The sequence below is a fragment of the Cololabis saira genome, chromosome 5 (genome assembly GCF_033807715.1).
Source record: "Cololabis saira isolate AMF1-May2022 chromosome 5, fColSai1.1, whole genome shotgun sequence".
NCBI classification, from domain to species: domain Eukaryota; kingdom Metazoa; phylum Chordata; class Actinopteri; order Beloniformes; family Belonidae; genus Cololabis; species Cololabis saira.
This window is the reverse complement of record NC_084591.1, coordinates 5,666,764-5,691,675: the sequence shown is the minus strand read 5'-3', so window position 1 is coordinate 5,691,675 and position 24,912 is coordinate 5,666,764.

Below are 24,912 nucleotides of genomic sequence, written 5' to 3'. Positions count from 1 at the left end.
TAGTGGTTGTGTTCGGGGTGGTTCTATGTCAGTTTGAGCTGTTTATGGTTGTATTGCATTCATTCCTGTGCTCCCTATAGTTATTGATGGGGTGCGCTTTTTGGCATCCAGCGTCCCCACGGCGACGCTTTTGACTGAGAAAAGTAATGCCCATCGAGGCACGATGGAGAAGCATCTAACGATGTATGCCATGCATGGGTGCACGTTCTGGTTCAGACTACGTTAACGGATAGGGTTTCTTTTTCACCGTGGTAAAAAACCCCATCCGAATGAATGGGGCCACTTGGCATGGATTTTGACAAAAAATTTCCCTAAATCCCAGCTTCATGAAATTTGAATATGTTGAAGTCCACAGCGTGCCGAGTTAGGAAACATTTGTAAGATGTCTCTACGATAACCTGTTGCCTAGCAACAAGCGTCCAAAGTCAAACGGAAATTAAAAAAAAACCTGAAAGGTAAATATCGCAAAAACTGTAAGACTTGGCATAATGACCTTGTACGTACCGTTAGTGCCAATCGGTCCGAGTGTTTAAAAGTTTGAATGATGTCTCTACGACAAAGTTCGGCCGAGCAATAAGCGTCCAAATTTTTGCCTTTTTTTTTGCTTTTTGGCAACTAGCGTTGCCACGGTAACCCCTATTACTGAGAAAAGTAATGCCCATCGAGGCACGATGGAGACGCATCCAACGATGTATGCCATGCATGGGTGCACGTTCCGGTTCAGCCTACATTAACGGATAGGTCTTTTTTTCACGATGGTAAAAAAACCCATCCGAATGAATGGGGCCATTTGGCCTGGATTTTGACAAAAAATTTCCTTAAATCACAGCTTCATGAAATTTGAATATGTTGAAGTCCACAGCGTGCCGAGTTAGGAAACATTTGTACGATGTCTCTACGACAACCTGTTGCCTAGCTACAAGCGTCCAAAGTTAAACAGAAATAAAAAAAAACCTGAAAGGTAAATATCGCAAAAACTGTAATACTTGGCATAATGACCTTGTACGTACCATTAGGGACAATCGGGCCGAGTGTTTAAAAGTTTGAACGATGTCTCTACGACAAAGTTCGGCCGAGCAATAAGCGCGGGAATTTTCGCCTTTTTTTTTGCTTTTTGGCAACTAGCGTTGCCACGGTAACCCCTATTACTGAGAAAAGTAATACCCATCGAATCACGATGGAGTCGCATCCAACGATGTATGCCATGCATGGGTGCACGTTGCGGTTCGGGCCGTATTAACGGACGAAAAAAAGTGCGGAATAATAAGAATAATAACTAGAAAATTTCATGAAATTTTGATATGGGCATGCCCTACCGCCCATTCGACCCCTCTTGCTGCTTTGGTTTGGGGCTGTAGTGGTTGTGTTTGGGGTGGTTCTATGTCAGTTTGAGCTGTTTATGGTTGTATTGCATTCATTCCTGTGCTCCCTATAGTTATTGATGGGGTGCGCTTTTTGGCATCCAGCGTCCCCACGGCGACGCTTTTGACTGAGAAAAGTAATGCCCATCGAGGCACGATGGAGAAGCATCTAACGATGTATGCCATGCATGGGTGCACGTTCTGGTTCAGACTACGTTAACGGATAGGGTTTCTTTTTCACCGTGGTAAAAAACCCCATCCGAATGAATGGGGCCACTTGGCATGGATTTTGACAAAATATTTCCCTAAATCCCAGCTTCATGAAATTTGAATATGTTGAAGTCCACAGCGTGCCGAGTTAGGAAACATTTGTAAGATGTCTCTACGATAACCTGTTGCCTAGCAACAAGCGTCCAAAGTCAAACGGAAATTAAAAAAAAACCTGAAAGGTAAATATCGCAAAAACTGTAAGACTTGGCATAATGACCTTGTACGTACCGTTAGTGCCAATCGGGCCGAGTGTTTAAAAGTTTGAATGATGTCTCTACGACAAAGTTCGGCCGAGCAATAAGCCACCAAATTTTTGCCTTTTTTTTTGCTTTTTGGCAACTAGCGTTGCCACGGTAACCCCTATTACTGAGAAAAGTAATGCCCATCGAGGCACGATGGAGACGCATCCAACGATGTATGCCATGCATGGGTGCACGTTCCGGTTCAGCCTACATTAACGGATAGGTCTTTTTTTCACGATGGTAAAAAAACCCATCCGAATGAATGGGGCCATTTGGCCTGGATTTTGACAAAAAATTTCCTTAAATCACAGCTTCATGAAATTTGAATATGTTGAAGTCCACAGCGTGCCGAGTTAGGAAACATTTGTACGATGTCTCTACGACAACCTGTTGCCTAGCTACAAGCGTCCAAAGTTAAACAGAAATAAAAAAAAACCTGAAAGGTAAATATCGCAAAAACTGTAATACTTGGCATAATGACCTTGTACGTACCATTAGGGACAATCGGGCCGAGTGTTTAAAAGTTTGAACGATGTCTCTACGACAAAGTTCGGCCGAGCAATAAGCGCGGGAATTTTCGCCTTTTTTTTTGCTTTTTGGCAACTAGCGTTGCCACGGTAACCCCTATTACTGAGAAAAGTAATACCCATCGAATCACGATGGAGTCGCATCCAACGATGTATGCCATGCATGGGTGCACGTTGCGGTTCAGGCTACATTAATGGATAGGTTTTTGTTTCACCGTGGTAAAAAAATCCCATCCGAATGAATGGGGCCATTTGGCATGGATTTTGACATAAAATTTCCTTAAATCCCAGCTTCATGAAATTTGAATATGTTGACGGCCACAGCGTGCCGAGTCGGGGAACATTTGTACGATGTCTCTACGATAATCTGTCGCCTAGCAACAAGCGTCCAAAGTCAAATGGAAATTAAAAAAAAAAATGAAAGGTCAATATCGCAAAAATTTTAATAATTGGCATAATGAGCTTGTACGGCCCGTTAGTGCCAATCGGGCCGAGTGTTTGAAAGTTTGAACGATGTCTCTACGATAAAGTTCGACCGAGCAATAAGCGTCTGAATTTTTGCCTTTTTTTTTGCTTTATGGCATCTAGCGTTGCCACGGTAACACTTTTGACTGAGAAAAGTAATGCCCATCGAGGCACGATGGAGACGCATCCAACGATATATGCCATGCATGGGTGCACATTCCGGTTCGGGCAGCATTAACAGATTGTTTATTCACATGGTCCCCCATACAAATGCATTGGTTTTTGTTGCCATGGTAACAAGCCCCATAGGATAGAATGGGACAATTTGGCTTTAATATCTCAAAAGCTGTAAACGACAGCGTAATGAGACCTCAGTATGTTGTAGTCCACATCAACCTGAGTCTTTTAACGTTGGAACCAAGTCTCTGCGATACCGCGTTGCCGCGCAACAAGCATCCGAAGTTCCGTTAGCATCAAAATGAACAATGTGGAATATCTCAAAAACCGTAATAGCAAGCATGACGAGACTAAAATATGTTGCAGTACAAAGCGTCCCGGGTTGGTCAATGTTGTAATGATGTCTGTACGATAAACCGTTGCCTAGCAACAAGCGTCCAAAATAAAAGTGATTTTTTTTTTAAATTGAAAGTTAAATATCGCAAAAACCGTAATAACTAGAATGATGAAGTTGTATGGTCCTTTAAAGACTATCGGGCCGAGTGTTTCAAAGTTTGAACGATGTCTCTACGATAAAGTTCGGCCGAGCAATAAGCGCGGGAATTTTCGCCTTTTTTTTTGCTTTTTAGCAACTAGCGTTGCCATGGTAACCCCTATTACTGAGAAAAGTAATGCCCATCGAATCACGATGGAGACGCATCCAACGATGTATGCCATGCATGGGTGCACGTTGCGGTTCGGGCCGTATTAATGGACGAAAAAAAGTGCGGAATAATAAGAATAATAACTAGAAAATTTCATGAAATTTTGATATGGGCATGCCCTACGGCCCATTTGACCCCTCTCGCTGCTTTGGTTTAGGACTGTAGTGGTTGTGTTTGTGGTGGTTCTATGTCAGTTTGAGGTGTTTACAGTTGTATTGCATTCATTCCTGTGCTCCCAGTAGTTATTAAAGGCGTGCGCTTTTTGGCATCTAGCGCCCCCCACGGTGACACTTTTGACTGAAAAAAGTAATGCCCATCGAGGCAACATGGAGACGCATCTAACGATGTATGCCATGCATGGGTGCACGTTGCGGTTCAGGCTACATTAATGGATAGGTTTTTGTTTCACCGTGGTAAAAAAACCCATCCGAATGAATGGGGCCATTTGGCATGGATTTTGACATAAAATTTCCTTAAATAACAGCTTCATGAAATTTGAATATGTTGAAGTCCACAGCGTGCCGAGTCGGGGAACATTTGTAGGATGTCTCTATGATAATCTGTTGCCTAGCAACAAGCGTCCAAAGTCAAACGGAAATAAAGAAAGAAATGAAAGGTCATTATCGCAAAAAGTGTAATAATTGGCATAATGAGCTTGTACGGTCCGTTAGTGCCAATCGGGCCGAGTGTTTGAAAGTTTGAACGATGTCTCTACGATAAAGTCTGGCCGAGCAATAAACGTTAGAATTTTTGCCTTTTTTTTTGCTTTTTGGCATCTAGCGTTGCCACGGTAACACTTTCGACTGAGAAAAGTAATGCCCATCGAGGCACGATCGAGACGCATCCAACGATGTATGCCATGCATGGGTGCACGTTCCGGTCTGGGCAGCATTAACAGATGTTTTATTCACATGTTCCCCTATACAAATACATAGGTTTTTGTTGCCATGGTAACAAGCTCCATAGGATAGAATGGGACAATTAGGCTTCAATATCTCAAAAGCTGTAAACGACAGCATAATGAGACCTTAGTATGTTGTAGTCCACAGCAACCCGAGTCTTTTAACGTTAAATTAAAGTCTCTACGATATTGTGTTGCCGCGCAACAAGCGTCCGAAATTCCGTTAGCATCAAAATGAACAAAGTGGAATACCTCAAAAACCGAAATAGCAAGCTTGACGAGACTAAAATATGTTGCAGTACAAAGCGTCCCGGGTTTGTCAATGTTGTAATGATGTCTGTACGATAAACCGTTGCCTAGCAACAAACGTCCAAAATAAAAGGGATTTTTTTTTTAAATTGAAAGTTAAATATCGCAAAAACCGTAATAACTAGAATGATGAAGTTGTATGGTCCTTTAAAGACTATCGGGCCGAGTGTTTCAAAGTTTGAACGATGTCTCTACGATAAAGTTCGGCCGAGCAATAAGCGTGGGAATTTTCGCCTTTTTTTTTGCTTTTTGGCAACTAGCGTTGCCACGGTAACCCCTATTACTGAGAAAAGTAATACCCATCGAATCACGATGGAGACGCATCCATCGATGTATGGCATGCGTGGGTGGACGTTGCGGTTCGGGCCGTATTAACGGACGAAAAAAAGTGCGGAATAATAATAATAATAAAAAAAGGGAAACCTTTCTGTATACTAATATATCGCCTTCATTTTTCAGGTTTTTCCAGCCGTGTTTCACTTTTGGGGGATTTTTTTTTTCCACATCAGTGCGGGGTCATGCTGTACACCCGCTGGTGCGCTGTGGGACTTTTGCGACTTTAGCATGTTAGCGAAACGCTAGCAACATTGCCTTTTGGGCCATTCTGGACGATTGCAATATGGTCATGCCACTACTTGGCATGCCCATAATAATAATAAGAAAAGGGAAACCTTTTCTAGATACTAATATATCGCCTTCATTTTCATGTTTTTCCTCATTTTTCCGGCCGTGTTTTACTTTTTGGGGATTTTTTTTTTCCACATCAGTGCGGGGTCATGCTGTACACCCGCTGGTGCGCAGTGGGACTTTTGCGACTTTAGCATGCTAGCAGCATTGCCCTTTGGGCCATTCTGGACGATTGCAATATGGTCATGCCACTACTTGGCATGCCCATAATAATAATAAGAAAAGGGAAACCTTTTCTAGATACTAATATATCGCCTTCATTTTCATGTTTTTCCTCATTTTTTCGGGCGTGTTTTATTTTTTGGGGATTTTTTTTTTCCACATCCGAGCGGGGTCATGCTGTACACCCGCTGGTATGACGTGGGACTTTTGCGACTTTAGCTTGTTAGCAACATTGCCCTTTGGGCCATTCTGGACGATTGCAATATGGTCATGCCATTACTTGGCATGCCCATAACTAGAAAATTTCTGGAAATTTTGATATGGGCATGCCCTACTGCCCAGTCGTCCCCTCTCGCCGCTTTGGTTTGGGGCTGTAGTGTTTGTGTTCGGGGCGGTTCTATGTCAGTTTCAGGTGTTTACGGTTGTATTGCATTCATTCCTGTGCTCCCAATAGCTATTAATGGGGCGCGCTTTTTGCCGTCTAGCGTCCCCACTGTAACGCTTTTGACTGAGAAAAGTAATGCCCATCGAGGCACGATGGAGAAGCATCTAACGGTGTATGCCATGCATGGGTGCACGTTCCGGTTCAGACTACGTTAACGGATAGGGTTTTTTTCCACCATGGTAAAAAAAAACCCATCCGAATGAATGGGGCCATTTGGCATGGATTTTACATTAAAGCTTCCTTAAATCACAGCTTCATGAAATTTGAATATGTTGAAGATCACAGCTTGCCGAGTCGGGGAACATTTGTATCATGTCTCTACGATAATCTGTTGCCTAGCAACAAGCATCCAAAGTCAAACGGAAATTTAAAAAAAAAAAGAAAGGTCAATATCGCAAAAACTTTAAAAGTTGGCATAATGAGGTTCTAGGGTCCGTTAGTGCCAATCGGGCCGAGTGTTTGAAAGTTTGAACGATGTCTCTACGATAAAGTCCGGCCGAGCAATAAGCGTCTGAATTTTCGCCTTTTTTTTTGCTTTTTGGCATCTAGCGTTGCCACGGTAACACTTTTGACTGAGAAAAGTAATGCCCATTGAGGCACGATGGAGACGCATCCAACGATATATGCCATGCATGGGTGTACATTGCGGTCCGAGCAGCATTAACAGATTGTTTATTCACATGGTCCCCCATACAAATGCATAGGTTTTTGTTGCTATGGTAACAAGCCCCATAGGATAGAATGGGACAACAGCGTAATGACACCTCAGTATGTTGTAGTCCACATCAAGCTGAGTCTTTTAACGTTGGAACCAAGTCTCTACGATACTGCGTTGCCGCGCAACAAGCATCCGAAGTTCCGTTAGCATCAAAATGAGAAGAGTGAAATATCTCAAAAACCGTAATAGCTAGCATGACGAGACTAAAATATGTTGCAGTAAGAAGCGTCCCGGGTTGGTCAATGTTGTAATGATGTCTGTACGATAAACCGTTGCCTAGCAACAAGCGTCCAAAATAAAAGTGATTTTTTTTTTAAATTGAAAGTTAAATATCGCAAAAACCGTAATAACTAGCATGATGAAGTTGTATGGTCCTTTAAAGACTATCGGGCCGAGTGTTTCAAAGTTTGAACGATGTCTCTACGATAAAGTTCGGCCGAGCAATAAGCGCGGGAATTTTCGCCTTTTTTTTTGCTTTTTGGCAACTAGCGTTGCCACGGTAACCCCTATTACTGAGAAAAGTAATACCCATCGAATCACGATGGAGACGCATCCAACGATGTATGCCATGCATGGGTGCACGTTGCGGTTCGGGCCGTATTAACGGACAAAAAAAAGTGCGGAATAATAAGAATAACTAGACCAAAATTCCCGGGAAATTTTGAAGTGCCACGGACTACTGCCGGATGATCGCGGGATGCACCCATGAAGGTCAGGGACTCGATACTTAGTCATTTGACACCACCCATGTCTCTGTATGTCAAACCATTCAAAAGATATTGGACTTTAACGTATCAGCCAATCAGAAGAAGGGACGGGGCTAATTTGCACCAATGAGGGTCAGGGACTCCATACTTAGTCATTTGACACCACCCATGTCTCTGTATGTCAAACCATTCAAAAGATATTGGACTTTAACGTATCAGCCAATCAGAAGAAGGGGCGTGGCTAATTTGCACCAATGAGGGTCAGGGACTCGATACTTAGTCATTTGACACCACCCATGTCTCTGTATGTCAAACCATTCAAAAGATATTGGACTTTAACGTATCGGCCAATCAGAAGAAGGGGCGTGGCTAATTTGCACCAATGAGGGTCAGGGACTCGATACTTAGTCATTTGACACCACCCATGTCTCTGTATGTCAAACCATTCAAAAGATATTGGACTTTAACGTATCAGCCAATCAGAAGAAGGGGCGGGGCTAATTTGCACCAATGAGGGTCAGGGACTCCATACTTAGTCATTTGACACCACCCATGTCTCTGTATGTCAAACCATTCAAAAGATATTGGACTTTAACGTATCAGCCAATCAGAAGAAGGGGCGTGGCTAATTTGCACCAATGAGGGTCAGGGACTCGATACTTAGTCATTTGACACCACCCATGTCTCTGTATGTCAAACCATTCAAAAGATATTGGACTATAACGTATCGGCCAATCATAAGAAGGGGCGTGGCTAATTTGCACCAATGAGGGTCAGGGACTCGATACTTAGTCATTTGACACCACCCATGTCTCTGTATGTCAAACCATTCAAAAGATATTGGACTATAACGTATCGGCCAATCACAAGAAGGGGCGGGGCTAATTTGTATATATAATATACAAATGTAAATATTTATATGTATAATAATAATAATATACATATATATCCAATGAACCTGTTCCCAGCAGGACTGGGGATCATGTAAGGTCAAAAGGTCAGGGTTCAGATTCCTCCATTATCCAGGTTATATTACATGAAGTCTGTAATGACTGTGTCATGTGACAAGGTCTGGGTCAGTCTAATCAGCACAGCTGTGCTCTGGTTGTTAGGGGCAACAAGAACCTGATACAGAGGGAGCGGGAATGACAGCTAGATTTTCGGTTGTGACAAACCTCAAATCACTCCACTTTGCGGTCAAACCGTAGCTCTTAGCAGAAAAATGAAAACATCGTGAGAGACGGAGAACCCAGAACATTCTGTCAATCTTATTTTCATTCAGATATTCCTTAAAATGTGTTAGTAACGGCAATTCGAAAACAAAAATGAGATTTTTTTGAAGAAAACTTCATTTAACATGGGACTCAATGGAGAGCGAGACAGGATTTGGCGTGTCTGTTGGGCCCCCCGTTAAAATTGTGTGCACACCACGCCTGTCAAAGTCACATTTTATGAATCTCAACATCCATGTCTACATTCTGACCAAAAATTATCTTTCTAGCTTTTACGGTTTGCCCGTGAGCTCGAGTTACAAATAAAAATTATGATCATTTTTCGAAAGTCTCTCCACTCTAATGAATTCGAACCGCACTGAAGATTTGACAAAAAAGTGATTTCCAGTCCTCGCTTGAGCGCTCATATCTTGAAAAGTGTACATTTTAGGAAAAAACAGTCCGGGGTTTGGAGAGAGAAGAGAACTTTTCCTCCGTTTTGAAGTTTGAATGACGTTTCTACGTGCAAGTATGAGAAAGATACGTGACTCGGAAAAAAGGTGAATTTTGTCTTTTTTTTCTCAACATTTTCCCATCCGCTTATAATGGCGCCATTGAAATGCATGGGAAAATCTTCCCCATTAGTTTGGAAATTTGGAAATGTTTTTGCACTTCGTGCAAAAACTATTCGTGCCATCGTTCTGAAAATCCACAGGACTGTAGTTAAATTCAGGGCCTACAACTTTCTAAATCGGTTCATAATTTTTCGAGTAACGGTGTGCGAGTGGTGAGGCCCCAAAGTTCACGCAATGCGTTCCGGATGGGGCAAAAAGCGCACGTTTGTGCACGTTGCGCAAAAACGTGCACGCCAATCGCTAATAAAAGTCATACCCATCGATTCCCGATTAAGGCGCACGTTTCTACGTTTTTACTTTTCGCGTTTTCTCAAAGCTGTAGGAGGAGTAGCCGGACAAAGTTTTTACGGAAGAATATATAATAACTAGACAAAATTCCCGGGAAATTTTGAAGTGCCACGGACTACTGCCGGATGATCGCGGGGCTTATTTGCACCCATGAAGGTCAAGGACTCGATACAGATTCCAATGACACCACCCATGACTCTCTATGTCAAACCATTCAAAAGTTATTACAGAAAATATAGAACCGCTAACTGAACCGCTAACGGGATCGCTAACGGGATCGCTAACGGGACCGCTAACGGGACCGCTAACCGAGCCGCTAACGGGATCGCTAACCGAGCCGCTAACAACCGCTAACGGAACCGCTAACGGGACCGCTAACGGAACCGCTAACGGGACCGCTAACGGGGTCGCTAACTGGACCGCTAACGGGATCGCTAACTGGACCGCTAACGGTACCGCTAACGGGATCGCTAACGGAATCGCTAACTGAACCGCTAACGGGACCGCTAACCGAGCCGCTAACGGGATTGCTAACCGAGCCGCTAATGGGATCGCTAACGGGACCGCTAACAACCGCTAACGGAACCGCTAACAGGACCGCTAACAGAACCGCTAACAGAACCGCTAACGGGACCGCTAACGGGATCGCTAACAACCGCTAGCAGAACCGCTTACGGGACCGCTAACGGGGTCGCTAACTGGACCGCTAACGGGATCGCTAACGGGATCGCTAACGGGACCGCTAACGGGACCGCTAACCGAGCCGCTAACGGGATCGCTAACCGAGCCGCTAACAACCGCTAACGGAACCGCTAACGGGACCGCTAACGGAACCGCTAACGGGACCGCTAACGGGGTCGCTAACTGGACCGCTAACGGGATCGCTAACTGGACCGCTAACGGTACCGCTAACGGGATCGCTAACGGAATCGCTAACTGAACCGCTAACGGGACCGCTAACCGAGCCGCTAACGGGATTGCTAACCGAGCCGCTAATGGGATCGCTAACGGGACCGCTAACAACCGCTAACGGAACCGCTAACAGGACCGCTAACAGAACCGCTAACAGAACCGCTAACGGGACCGCTAACGGGATCGCTAACAACCGCTATCAGAACCGCTTACGGGACCGCTAACGGGGTCGCTAACTGGACCGCTAACGGGATCGCTAACTGGACCGCTAACGGGACCGCTAACGGGATCGCTAACGGAATCGCTAACTGAACCGCTAACGGGACCGCTAACGGGATCGCTAACAACCGCTAGCGGAACCGCTAACGGGGTCGCTAACTGGACCGCTAACGGGATCGCTAACTGGACCGCTAACGGGACCGCTAATGGGACCGCTAACGGAATCGCTAACTGAACCGCTAACGGGACCGCTAACCGAGCCGCTAACGGGATCGCTAACCAAGCCGCTAACGGGGATCGCTAACGGGATCGCTAACAACCGCTAACGGGATTGCTAACGGGACCGCTAACGGGGTCGCTAACTGGACCGCTAACGGGATCGCTAACTGGACCGCTAACGGGACCGCTAACGGGATCGCTAACAGAACCGCTAACGGGACCGCTAACACCAATAACACTACCATCCCATAATAAACACCTACCATCCCATAATAACACTAACATCCTATAAAAACACCTGACATCCCATAATAACACTAATATCCTATAAAAACACCTGCCATCCCATAATAACACTAACATCCTATAAAAACACCTGACATCCCATAATAACACTAACATCCTATAAAAACACCTGACATCCCATAATAACACTAATATCCTATAAAAACACCTGCCATCCCATAATAACACCTATCGTGTGTGTGTGTGTGTGTGTGTGTGTGTGTGTGTGTGTGTGTGTGTGTGTGTGTGTGTGTGTGTGTGTGTGTGTGTGTGTGTGTGTGTTCATCTAAGGTTAAAAGGTCAGGGTTCAGATTTCTCCATTTTCCAGGTTATACTATGAATTCTGTACTGAGTGAGTCATGTGACCAGTTCTGGGTCAGTCTAATCAGTCAACAGCTGAGCTCTGGTTGCTAGGGGCAACAAGAACCTGATACAGAGGGAGCGGGAATGACTCAGCTGGATTTTCGGTTGTGACAAACCTGAAATCACTCCACTTTGCGCTCAAACCGTAGCTCTTAGCAGAAAAACGAAAACATTTTGAGAAACGGAGAACCTACCAGATTATCTTAATGTTATTTTCATACAGATATTCCTTAAAATGTGTTAGTAATGGCAATTCGAAAACAAAAATGAGATTTTTTTTAAGAAAACTTCATTTAACATGGGAGTCAATGAAGAGAGAGACAGGAATTGGCGCGTCTGTTGGCTCCCCCGTTAAAATTTTGTGCACACCACGCCTGTCAAAGTCACATTTTATGAATCACAACACCTATGTCAATATTCTGACCAAAAATTATCTGTCTACCTTTTACGGTTTGGCCGTGAGCTCGAGTTACAAATAAGAAATCATGTTTTTTTTTCAGTGTAACTACACTCTAGCAAACTGACTCCCGTGCTCTAGATTTGAAAAAAAGTGATTTCCAGACCTCGCTTGAGGGCTCATATCTTGAAAAGTGTACATTTTAGGAAAAAACAGTCCGGGGTTTAGAGAGAGAAGAGAAGTTTTCCTCCGTTTTGAAGTTTGAATGACGTTTCTACGTGCAAGTATGAGAAAGATACGTGACTCGGAAAAAAGGTGAATTTTGTCTTTTTTTTCTCAACATTTTCCCATCCGCTTATAATGGCGCCATTGAAATGCATGGGAAAATCTTCCCCATTAGTTTGGAAATTTGGAAATGTTTTTGCACTTCGTGCAAAAACTATTCGTGCCATCGTTCTGAAAATCCACAGGACTGTAGTTAAATTCAGGGCCTACAACTTTCTAAATCGGTTCATAATTTTTCGAGTAACGGTGTGCGAGTGGTGAGGCCCCAAAGTTCACGCAATGCGTTCCGGATGGGGCAAAAAGCGCACGTTTGTGCACGTTGCGCAAAAACGTGCACGCCAATCGCTAATAAAAGTCATACCCATCGATTCCCGATTAAGGCGCACGTTTCTACGTTTTTACTTTTCGCGTTTTCTCAAAGCTGTAGGAGGAGTAGCCGGACAAAGTTTTTACGGAAGAATATATAAATAATACTAGACAAAATTCCCGGGAAATTTTGAAGTGCCACGGACTACTGCCGGATGATCGCGGGGCTTATTTGCACCCATGAAGGTCAAGGACTCGATACAGATTCCAATGACACCACCCATGACTCTCTATGTCAAACCATTCAAAAGTTATTACAGAAAATATAGAACCGCTAACTGAACCGCTAACGGGATCGCTAACGGGATCGCTAACGGGACCGCTAACGGGACCGCTAACCGAGCCGCTAACGGGATCGCTAACCGAGCCGCTAACAACCGCTAACGGAACCGCTAACGGGACCGCTAATGGGATCGCTAACGGAACCGCTAACGGGACCGCTAACGGGATCGCTAACGGGATCGCTAACGGGATCGCTAACGGGATCGCTAACGGGACCGCTAACGGGATCGCTAACGGGATCGCTAACAACCGCTAGCGGAACCGCTAACGGGACCGCTAATGGGATTGCTAACGGGACCGCTAACGGGGTCGCTAACTGGACCGCTAACGGGATCGCTAACGGGATCGCTAACGGGATCGCTAACGGGATCGCTAACGGGATCGCTAACGGGACCGCTAACCGAGCCGCTAATGGGATTGCTAACGGGACCGCTAACAACCGCTAACAGAACCGCTAACGGGACCGCTAACAGAACCGCTAACGGGATCGCTAACAACCGCTAGCGGAACCGCTAACGGGACCGCTAATGGGATTGCTAACGGGACCGCTAACGGGGTCGCTAACTGGACCGCTAACGGGATCGCTAACTGGACCGCTAACGGTACCGCTAACGGGATCGCTAACGGAATCGCTAACTGAACCGCTAACGGGACCGCTAACCGAGCCGCTAACGGGATTGCTAACCGAGCCGCTAATGGGATCGCTAACGGGACCGCTAACAACCTCTAACAACCGCTAACAGGACCGCTAACAGAACCGCTAACAGAACCGCTAACGGGACCGCTAACGGGATCGCTAACAACCGCTAGCGGAACCGCTAACGGGACCGCTAACGGGGTCGCTAACTGGACCGCTAACGGGATCGCTAACTGGACCGCTAACGGGACCGCTAACGGGATCGCTAACGGAATCGCTAACTGAACCGCTAACGGGACCGCTAACGGGATCGCTAACAACCGCTAGCGGAACCGCTAACGGGACCGCTAACGGGGTCGCTAACTGGACCGCTAACGGGATCGCTAACTGGACCGCTAACGGGACCGCTAACGGGACCGCTAACGGGATCGCTAACGGAATCGCTAACTGAACCGCTAACGGGACCGCTAACCGAGCCGCTAACGGGATCGCTAACCAAGCCGCTAACGGGATCGCTAACGGGATCGCTAACAACCGCTAACGGGACCGCTAACGGGACCGCTAACGGGGTCGCTAACTGGACCGCTAACGGGATCGCTAACTGGACCGCTAACGGGACCGCTAACGGGATCGCTAACAGGACCGCTAACAGAACCGCTAACGGGACCGCTAACACCAATAACACTACCATCCCATAATAAACACCTACCATCCCATAATAACACTAACATCCCATAATAACACTAACATCCTATAAAAACACCTGCCATCCCATAATAACACTAACATCCTATAAAAACACCTGCCATCCCATAATAACACTAACATCCTATAAAAACACCTGACATCCCATAATAACACTAACATCCTATAAAAACACCTGTCATCCCATAATAACACTAACATCCTATAAAAACACCTGACATCCCATAATAACACTAACATCCTATAAAAACACCTGACATCCCATAATAACACCTATCGTGTGTGTGTGTGTGTGTGTGTGTGTGTGTGTGTGTGTGTGTGTGTGTGTGTGTGTGTGTGTGTGTGTGTGTGTGTGTTCATCTAAGGTTAAAAGGTCAGGGTTCAGATTTCTCCATTTTCCAGGTTATACTATGAATTCTGTACTGAGTGAGTCATGTGACCAGTTCTGGGTCAGTCTAATCAGTACAGCTGAGCTCTGGTTGCTAGGGGCAACAAGAACCTGATACAGAGGGAGCGGGAATGACTCAGCTGGATTTTCGGTTGTGACAAACCTGAAATCACTCCACTTTGCGCTCAAACCGTAGCTCTTAGCAGAAAAACGAAAACATTTTGAGAAACGGAGAACCTACCAGATTATCTAAATGTTATTTTCATACAGATATTCCTTAAAATGTGTTAGTAACGGCAATTTGAAAACAAAAATGAGATTTTTTTTAAGAAAACTTCATTTAACATGGGAGTCAATGAAGAGAGAGACAGGAACTGGCGTGTCTGTTGGCTCCCCCGTTAAAATTTTGTGCACACCACGCCTGTCAAAGTCACATTTTATAAATCACAACACCTATGTCTATATTCTGACCAAAAATTATCTGTCTACCTTTTACGGTTTGGCCGTGACCTCGAGTTACAAATAAGAAATCATGTTTTTTTTTCAGTGTAACTACACTCTAGCAAACTGACTCCCGTGCTCTAGATTTGAAAAAAAGTGATTTCCAGTCCTCGCTTGAGGGCTCATATCTTGAAAAGTGTACATTTTAGGAAAAAACTGTTTCGGGTTTGGAGAGAGAAGAGAAGTTTTCCTCCGTTTTGAAGTTTGAATGACGTTTCTACGTGCAAGTATGAGAAAGATACGTGACTCGGAAAAAAGGTGAATTTTGTCTTTTTTTTCTCAACATTTTCCCATCCGCTTATAATGGCGCCATTGAAATGCATGGGAAAATCTTCCCCATTAGTTTGGAAATTTGGAAATGTTTTTGCACTTCGTGCAAAAACTATTCGTGCCATCGTTCTGAAAATCCACAGGACTGTAGTTAAATTCAGGGCCTACAACTTTCTAAATCGGTTCAGAATTTTTCGAGTAACGGTGTGCGAGTGGTGAGGCCCCAAACTTCACGCAATGCGTTCCGGATGGGGCAAAAAGCGCACGTTTGTGCACGTTGCGCAAAAACGTGCACGCCAATCGCTAATAAAAGTCATACCCATCGATTCCCGATTAAGGCGCACGTTTCTACGTTTTTACTTTTCGCGTTTTCTCAAAGCTGTAGGAGGAGTAGCCGGACAAAGTTTTTACGGAAGAATATATAAATAATAATAAGCCTGAGCAATAGTATGAGTGCCTCGTGCTGCGCACGAGGCACTCCTCCTCCATTGAGCTTGCGCAGCTCAATGGAGGAGGCGTGCCACGTGGCGCAGCCGTGGCACTAAATAAGCCTGAGCAATAGTATGAGTGCCTCGTGCTGCGCACGAGGCACTCCTCCTCCATTGAGCTTGCGCAGCTCAATGGAGGAGGCGTGCCACGTGGCGCAGCCGTGGCACTAATAAATAAGCCTGAGCAATAGTATGAGTGCCTCGTGCTGCGCACGAGGCACTCCTCCTCCATTGAGCTTGCGCAGCTCAATGGAGGAGGCGTGCCACGTGGCGCAGCCGTGGCACTAATAATAAGAAAAGGGAAACCTTTTCTAGATACTAATATATCGCCTTCATTTTCATGTTTTTCCTCATTTTTTCGGGCGTGTTTTATTTTTTGGGGATTTTTTTTTTCCACATCCGAGCGGGGTCATGCTGTACACACGCTGGTGTGACGTGGGACTTTTGCGACTTTAGCTTGTTAGCAACATTGCCCTTTGGGCCATTCTGGACGATTGCAATATGGTCATGCCATTACTTGGCATGCCCATAATAAAAAAAGGGAAACCTTTTCTAGATACTAATATATCGCCTTCATTTTCATGTTTTTCCTCATTTTTTCGGCCGTGTTTTACTTTTTGGGGATTTTTTTTTTCCACATCAGTGCGGGGTCATGCTGTACACCCGCTGGTGCGCAGTGGGACTTTTGCGACTTTAGCATGCTAGCAACATCGCCCTTTGGGCCATTCTGGACGATTGCAATATGGTCATGCCACTACTTGGCATGCCCATAATAAGGAAGAAAAGGGAAACCTTTTCTGTATACCATTATATCGCCTTCATTTTCATGTTTTTCCTCATTTTTTCGGGCGTGTTTTATTTTTTGGGGATTTTTTTTTTCCACATCCGAGCGGGGTCATGCTGTACACCCGCTGGTATAGCGTGGGACTTTTGCGACTTTAGCTTGTTAGCAAAATGCTAGCAACATTGCCCTTTGGGCCATTCTGGACGATTGCAATATGGTCATGCCACTACTTGGCATGCCCATAATAATAATACATAGCTCTGCTCAGAGTCGTCGTTCACTGCAGAACTGCCAAATTCGTCTTGCTTCTTTGCTTAATAATACTGTTATTGTTATTATTGAAGTCTTTTTGGAAGAGAAGAAAAGAATATTAGACTGATCCGCAGATAAAAAAAACGAGCGGCAAAATAAGGCGCAAATATTAAAGTTGTACTGTATCTCGTTCACAACACTTCCAAAACGATGTGGAAAGAGGGGCGACCACGCCCACTTAGAAGACAGGAAGTGGATACCATGTCATACCATTGGCAGTAACGGTAATGCGTTATCTTCTGTATAGAGGATCTTTGGCGTCATTGTCTTGTCTGAGAATTAACTTTCCTCTCAATGATGTCAAAACGTCTACACCCTGAGACAGTGACACACATTCAAATTATGACGCTCTCTCCACCTCACTCGACCATTTGGAAGATGTTTTGATGTTAGTAATCTGTGTCCCTCTTATATCCTACCTAGGACTGGGAGATCTTCCCGAACCCTTTAACTCCTGTTTCATGGATGCACAAAAACCTTTTCTCAGTAGCATTGTGGGCCTTCAAAGCGTTCCTTGTCAAACCTCAGACCATAGACACCTGTCTGTTTAATGACCATGGCAGACTCCTGAACAGAGATGTTTGCCAGTCCCAGTGATGTCTTCCAGCCTATAACTGTTCCTCATGGGCTCTTCTTTATCACATGGGGAATTCTTTGTTGAGCCTTTGAGCCTTTTGTCTGGGTGCCCACCTCTAAGAAGAGCAGGCAGAGAATCAAAAAACACAGGACGAGATGTTAAACCGTCCCTTGTGCCAATAGGTGGTGAGCACTCATTTGAGGTTTGCCATGTTGTTGGGATTGGTATGTAATCAACAGGTCGGGGTTCTCCGAGTTGTGTGGGAGGTGAGTCTTGGCCAGGGTAGAATTTCAGGACAGCCGGGCAAGAGACACATCTTCAGTAGTGTATGCCCTTGCATCATTGGGTGTTTCGGCCTTCCAACACTATACACCCTCCACAAGGGTGGCCCGCCGTAGGATGATTAGTCCTCAGCTTGTCGCCCATGCTCAGCCGCCACCGAAATCCATCCTGTTAATCTGATGTTGGGGCCCAGCACGGGTCCTTCTGCTTAAAGGGGACCTATTATGAAAAACACGTTTTTTCTTGTTTTAACATATATAAAGTGGTCTCCCCTCACCCTGCCAGCACAAGGGAGACAAAATACCATTAAATTCTGCAGGGTCTCTGACCCCCGCCTTACAGAGTCCCCCAGTGTCACGTGACCTTTTTTTGAGCCATTCTGAATCTGCGCCTATGGTGACGTCACCATAGGCGCTCATTTCCATAGGTTCAGCCTCTGCTGCTGAAACCACGCCCACAACCAGCTCTCTCCGCTGCTGGAGCGGTGCTTCCTTCAGCCAGTCGGACGCGGCGCAGCGGATCCGGGTTAAATCATCCAGGTTCCCGGGTGGTTTGGGAGCTGGGTCCTCAGGGGTCTGTCCCAGGTCGGATCAGCTTCACTCTCCGTGATTTTCAGCCAAATCTGTCAGTTTGATCACCGGTAACGGGCGATGCGCCGCGGATGCGCCCAGGAGCCGATCTGTGCGCCCGCCGTGGGGTTGCGGCGCCCGTCGCGCAGCATCCGCCGGGCAGATCCGGCTGAAATTCCGCTGGTCGGTCCCCGGGAGTCCCTGCTACCAGTCCAGGCGGGTTCCTGCGGTCCCGGCCGGTCGAAACCGGTCAGATTCCCCGGTTGAAGCCGCGGTGATGCGCGCTGCTCCATCCTACTTCCTGGTTTCCAAAGCGGGGTTTCCGACTAAATTGTCCAGGTTCCCAGCCGCTTTGGGAGCAGGGATTTCTGGGGTACCTCCCAGGCTGGACCAGCTTCACCCTCCGACATTTTCAGCGAAATCTGTCGGTTTAATCACCGGTAACGGGCGATGCGCCCCGGAGCCATGCTGGGCGCCCGGCGTGGCTCCGGGGCCAGCGTTCAGCATCCGCCGGGTAGATCCGGCTTAAATAGTGCATAAATGTTATTTATATACAACTCATATTTTATTTTTTTAACAATAAAGTTGCCATTTGTGAAAATTCAGTGTTGTGATAATTTACAGGCTTGGGCTGCTCTGGCGGAGCAAGGTTTATTCTCCTCCCCTGCTACACGTCATTCAGGGAGCCAATCAGCACAGAGCCTCATTATCATACCCCCCCCTTCCCTTAGAATGGAGCACAGAAAAAGGGGTTAGAAGCGGTAAAACTAGTGACAGGGCCCACAGGCTGGATTTCTGATTTATGTAGAAAAAACAAGCTTTAGATTGTTTTTAAGACATTCAAGGCCTGTTTAAAATATACATTAAATGCCATAATAGGTCTCCTTTAAGCCAAATCCACTGGCTGCTTCTTTCAGCCGCCTCTGAGACTGCTCTGATGGTCCTCCACAGAGCCTGGCCGCGGCTTCCGAGTTCTTTCAACAGTCTGATGGTAGACGACGCCACAAATCCTCTGCATCCCACTTCAACTGGATAGACTTTGGTGTTCCAGCCACGCTGCCTCGCATCTGCTGCTAGCTCTGAGTAGCGCAGCCTCTTACGCTCATAGGCCTCCTCAACAGAGTTCTCCCATGGGACTGTGAGCTCTATGATGTAAGCAGTCTTCAGTGAAGGGGACCAGAGCACCAGGTCTGGTCTGAGGTTGGTGGAGGCAATCTCAGGTGGAAAGATTAGTTGTTTTTAGTTGAAAAGCCTAATTCAGAAACCCTAACCAAATTTCTAGTGGCTCACACACCTTGCTTTTGATAACATACCACAATTAGTTTAACATGAAACAAGTGTTTCAAGTAGCTCCGACGGTTGGACACGAATCCTTAAAAACAAACTTGATCATGCTTATCAGGTCTCGCACTGCTAGACAAGCGTCCATGGAGATGGAGATCAAAAATAACTGACCGTGAAACATTTCATCTGGTCAGAACCTTTGAACCACTTTCAAACGAAGGTCCACTTCTTACAGCCCGTCTTGTCTTTCCTTCTCCGTTGATGTGCTCTGTCCCTGGAGGCCAGTCTAAATGTCATGAGAGGACTGCAGGATGAGGTCTGCGTCGGGGTCACTGTCACGCGCCTCCACAGAAAGCAGCAAATTCTTTGACTCAAGCAATGAAAGTTGATCAAAGACTGTACCCAGAGATGGTCAAGTCACCAAACTGTACTTGCTGGTTGCAAAGGCTTGTGCTCGGATTCCTTCCTTCACTGTTACTCTATAGAATTATTTCCTGATAATTCAGTTGGTGAGCCATTTTGATTTATTCATTTTGATAATTCATCTTCATTATTAACTATCGTAAGACAATTATTAATAACTCTAATAAATGAACAAGCACATCTTTGTTGCGCAACACAGAACATGTTTAATTTAGTTTACAATAATCTCTAAGAGCCATTCATTTTTGAAATATGAACCGTTTACGGTTACTACATTTTATCAGATTTTTTTTTTACATGCATTTTTAGTAAAAAAAAAGAAGAAAAAAGAAAAAAAAAAAAAAAAAAAAATATATATATATATATATATATATATAATTTTTTTTTTTTACATGCATTTTTAGTGGCAGCACGGTGGATTAGTGGTTAGCACTGTTGCCTCACAGCAAGAAGGTCCCTGGTTTGACTCCCAGGCCCGGCAGGGGCCTTTCTATGTGGAGTTTGCATGTTCTCCCCGTGCTTGCGTGGGTTCTCTCCGGGTACTTCCTCCCACAGTCCAAAAACATGCATATTAGGTTAATTGGTGATTCTAAATTGCCCGTAGGTGTGAGCGTGAGTGTGATTGTGAGCATGGTTTGTGTGTTTATATGTGGCCCTGTGATGGACTGGTGACCTGTCCAGGGTGTAACCCCTGCCTCTCACCTGAAAATAGCTGGGATAGGCTCCAGCAGACCCCCGTGACCCCGCAAGGGATAAAGCGGGTATAGAAAATGGATGGATGGATGCATTTTTAGTATAAAATATATATCATATTTATTTATTTTATTAATATATATATATATATATATATATATATATATATATATATATATATATATATATATATATATATATATATATATAAATGTTTATTACTTTTTTATTTTTTTATGTGGGGGGGTGAGGGGTGACATCCGCTGCTAGTCTAAAACGCGAAAAACACAGGGAAACGCACACACACTACATTTTATTAGATTAACCTATTTTAAGGTATGGTGCGTCTTTCTTGAACATTAAACTCAATTTAAATGTTTGGAGTTGTATATTTGCTAATGTATATCAAGGAATTAAAAATATGACACAAGTATCGGAAAAATTCTGTTTTTTTTTTTCTATAGTTCTTCACAGACCACATTACCATTTGGTGGCAATGGTCAGACCATGCAGAGCCCCCTGATAATAAAACACCTATAATAACACACGAATGATAAACATAAGCTGAAGAAAATCCTTGAGCTTCCAAGCTCATATCCACATGCCAAGATATTGTGTGAACTGAACCATTTTAATTTAAAAGAAAAAAGCAACATTTAAAACATTTATGGAGGCAACATTACACATTACTCAAACACTGAGAGTCACCCGCATTGTTCCATTGTGAGTTAATGCTAGAAAAGAAAACTGACAAACTGTCAAACAGCAGGACTTCCAGAAAACTGCCTTGCTGAGAAACACCCACACGTGTGCAAACAAGTTCACAGCCTCCAAGTGATAGCTGAAGACCAATATAACACGAATATGGCAGATTCTGTGTTGTTTCCTGCAAATACATTCAAAGGAAGATGCTAATGATGTCAACTTTACCTTTAAGAGAGGAGGTATCAAAGTTAAATATTCCATTAAGCAAGTGAAGACTGAGTATGACTAAAATGCATGTAAGGTTATACAGGGATGCCTGCTGCAGAAGTAGAAACGTTATGCATCTGGTCCGGAAAAGGAGTAAAGACCAAACAAAAGCCCAGAATAGCATTCATTGCCAACAGCCATCATCATGTTGAATCTTTGGGTCAGTAGTGAAATTCTCCAAAGTTTTGTCCAACAGCGATCAAGTTTTTAATCCAACATTGTAAAAAAAAATCTTTAGTTTATCCAGTTGATCTTTCTCTAGTTTAGTTTAGAGTTTAGAGTGAAGAAAAACAAAACAAATCAAAACACAGAACTGAGCTGACACCAAGAGATATCTTTTAGGTATTATCTTCAGCACACCAAGTCACGGATCAATAGTGGATCCACACGTGTCCAAAAACATTTTTTCAAATATGCCCAATTTTGACAAAAAAAAAAAAGTATGTTACAATAACTTCATTCTAACAAGAGAGTACATTCAAATTACTCATTGTTATGCAACAGTATTGATGTGAATTTAAATGATGTGAAGCCTTGAGACAGCAAACAGAAGGCATTGAGAAGTCCTCACTGGATGCATCTTTAATACAATCTGAACATTAAGGCTGTTGTGTAACCTGTCCGGATAAAAACCTTCAATTTGTCAGAGGTGTCTTCAGTATTCACATTCATTACTCAGGTAGAAGTATAGATACTAGAGTTTAAAAATACTCCTGTAGAAGTTGAATTATCAACTCAAGTTTTTTACTCAAGTAAAAGTATAAAAGTACTGGTTTCAAAACTACTTAAAGTATAAAAGTAAAAGTAATGTAAGGGGGGAAAAAGCCATTAAGGACAAAAGCCATTGAAAATTAATACATCTTAGTATAATGCAAATATATTAAAGTACCATATATGTGTACTATTGAGCATTAACATGTGTTTCAGAGAGCAGCAGATATGATGACTAGTTGCCTATAAGTATTGTAATGGTGCAAAAAGTCAAACTTCAGAGGCATGTTATCATTTATCCTAACCTTTATTGGAATGTACATCCAAGTTTAGTTGCAGGAATCTGAGGGAACGGATGTAAGAACAAAACTGGACAAGAACATCTGAAACAACCACAACCAAATTCACTCTATCCGGATGGAGCAATTTAACTGGATAGTTTTTTTTAAAGGCCAAAATGAAATAGAGTAACGAGGCTGTTTTTAAAATGTAAGGAGTAAAAAGGTACAGATAATTGTGTGAAAATGTAAGGAGTAAAAGTAAAAAGTCATCTGAAAAATAATTACTCCAGTGAAGTATAGATAACCAAAATTTCTACTTAAATAAGGTAACAAAGTATTTGTACTTCGTTACTTGACACCTCTGCAAATTTAGATTATTTTGGCTGCAACTGATGGCATCTCTCAAGATGACAAAAAACAAAAAAGAGTTATAAACAAGCCAACGTACTGTAATAAGAAACAGCCACTGACTATTATTCCTGTAAGCTACTATTGTTGGAGAGAATCAACTGTATAAAATAAACGGTCTCCGTTTTTTGGGGCTAAACCTGCGCATTTTCACTGCAGTTGACCACAATATTTAATATGTTAATGCAACAGAGATTAAAAATGTATTTACCATACACTCACAAAGTTTGAATTGGGGCTCTGTGACAAACACAACTTGCTAACATGTTAGTTATTCATAGATTGATAGTTTATTGATTTGTTTGAGATGGTTTTCCGACCGAGGTGCTTCTTGCATAAGTGTACAGATTAGAGGGATTATGTCGTACATCTTTGTATCCCCATGTGGTGCAGGGACTGAAGCAAAGAGCCACTGAAACATTTGAACAAGTTTTCTAATATCTCATTTGAATTGGCAGAAAAATGCAGAAATGCAATACACATGGCCAAAAAAATTCAACCTATGCACTGACTCACTTGTACTAATACACATAAACAAAGGATATGATCATACATGAAATGTATTAAACTAAACATAATTAGAGCTGCAGTTTGACCACAATACATTTCTGATTCACTTCAATAATATTGTATTATTCATCTGTGAAGAGAAATTCATTTCAATTCATAGACTATAAACCATTTAGGTAACTTAGATGCTGCGGAGGCAGCTGGTAGTGTAACCCTTACTGTACGTATGAACCAAACAGGTTGTAAATGCATGTAGCTGCTATACTGCACACTGATGGCAGGGCCAGCCTATCTGTATAGGACATTTCATGTACAAGACAGTAAAAAAAAAAAATGCATTTAAAAATAAAAGTTTAAAAGCAGGATTTAAGACAGACATCCGTTGAAAGAAAAATAAATCAAAGGAGATGCAACAAATGAAGGTTATCATGCATTGTGCTGCGTTACTGAAATGCAGCAGTGAATACAACGTTTTTCAACCTTGACTTAAAGCAGTTTCAGCAGCCCTAATGCATTCTGGGAGTTTGTTCCGCAGGTGAGAAGCATAAAAAACGATTAAATAAACCGGTTCGTGTTGACACTAAATGTGCCGCAACTGTTGGTTTTTGTTGAGAAACTGAAAACCGCACTTTTCATGCACCTTTGTCTAATTTCATTTTTTGCTTCACCAATTCCTGTGATGTAAATTTACTAGGTTGTTCCTCATCTAACGTAATTAAAAAAAAAATCACAATTCATTTTATTTGTTTATTGATCTATTCTGTTCACTTTGAAATGCTGGTTTACGGTGTTTTATTTTTTTGTGTGTGTTTTGTGCTGACCCTGTCCAGAAGCCCGTGTTGGCCCCCACCCATTTCCCGCTGTCATTAACTGACTGATGCATTCATAAATGCATGAATTATATTTCAATTTATTTATGGTATATATTCATTGTTAACAATAATATACAGTGTACTGTATATACTGTACATAGTACCAAT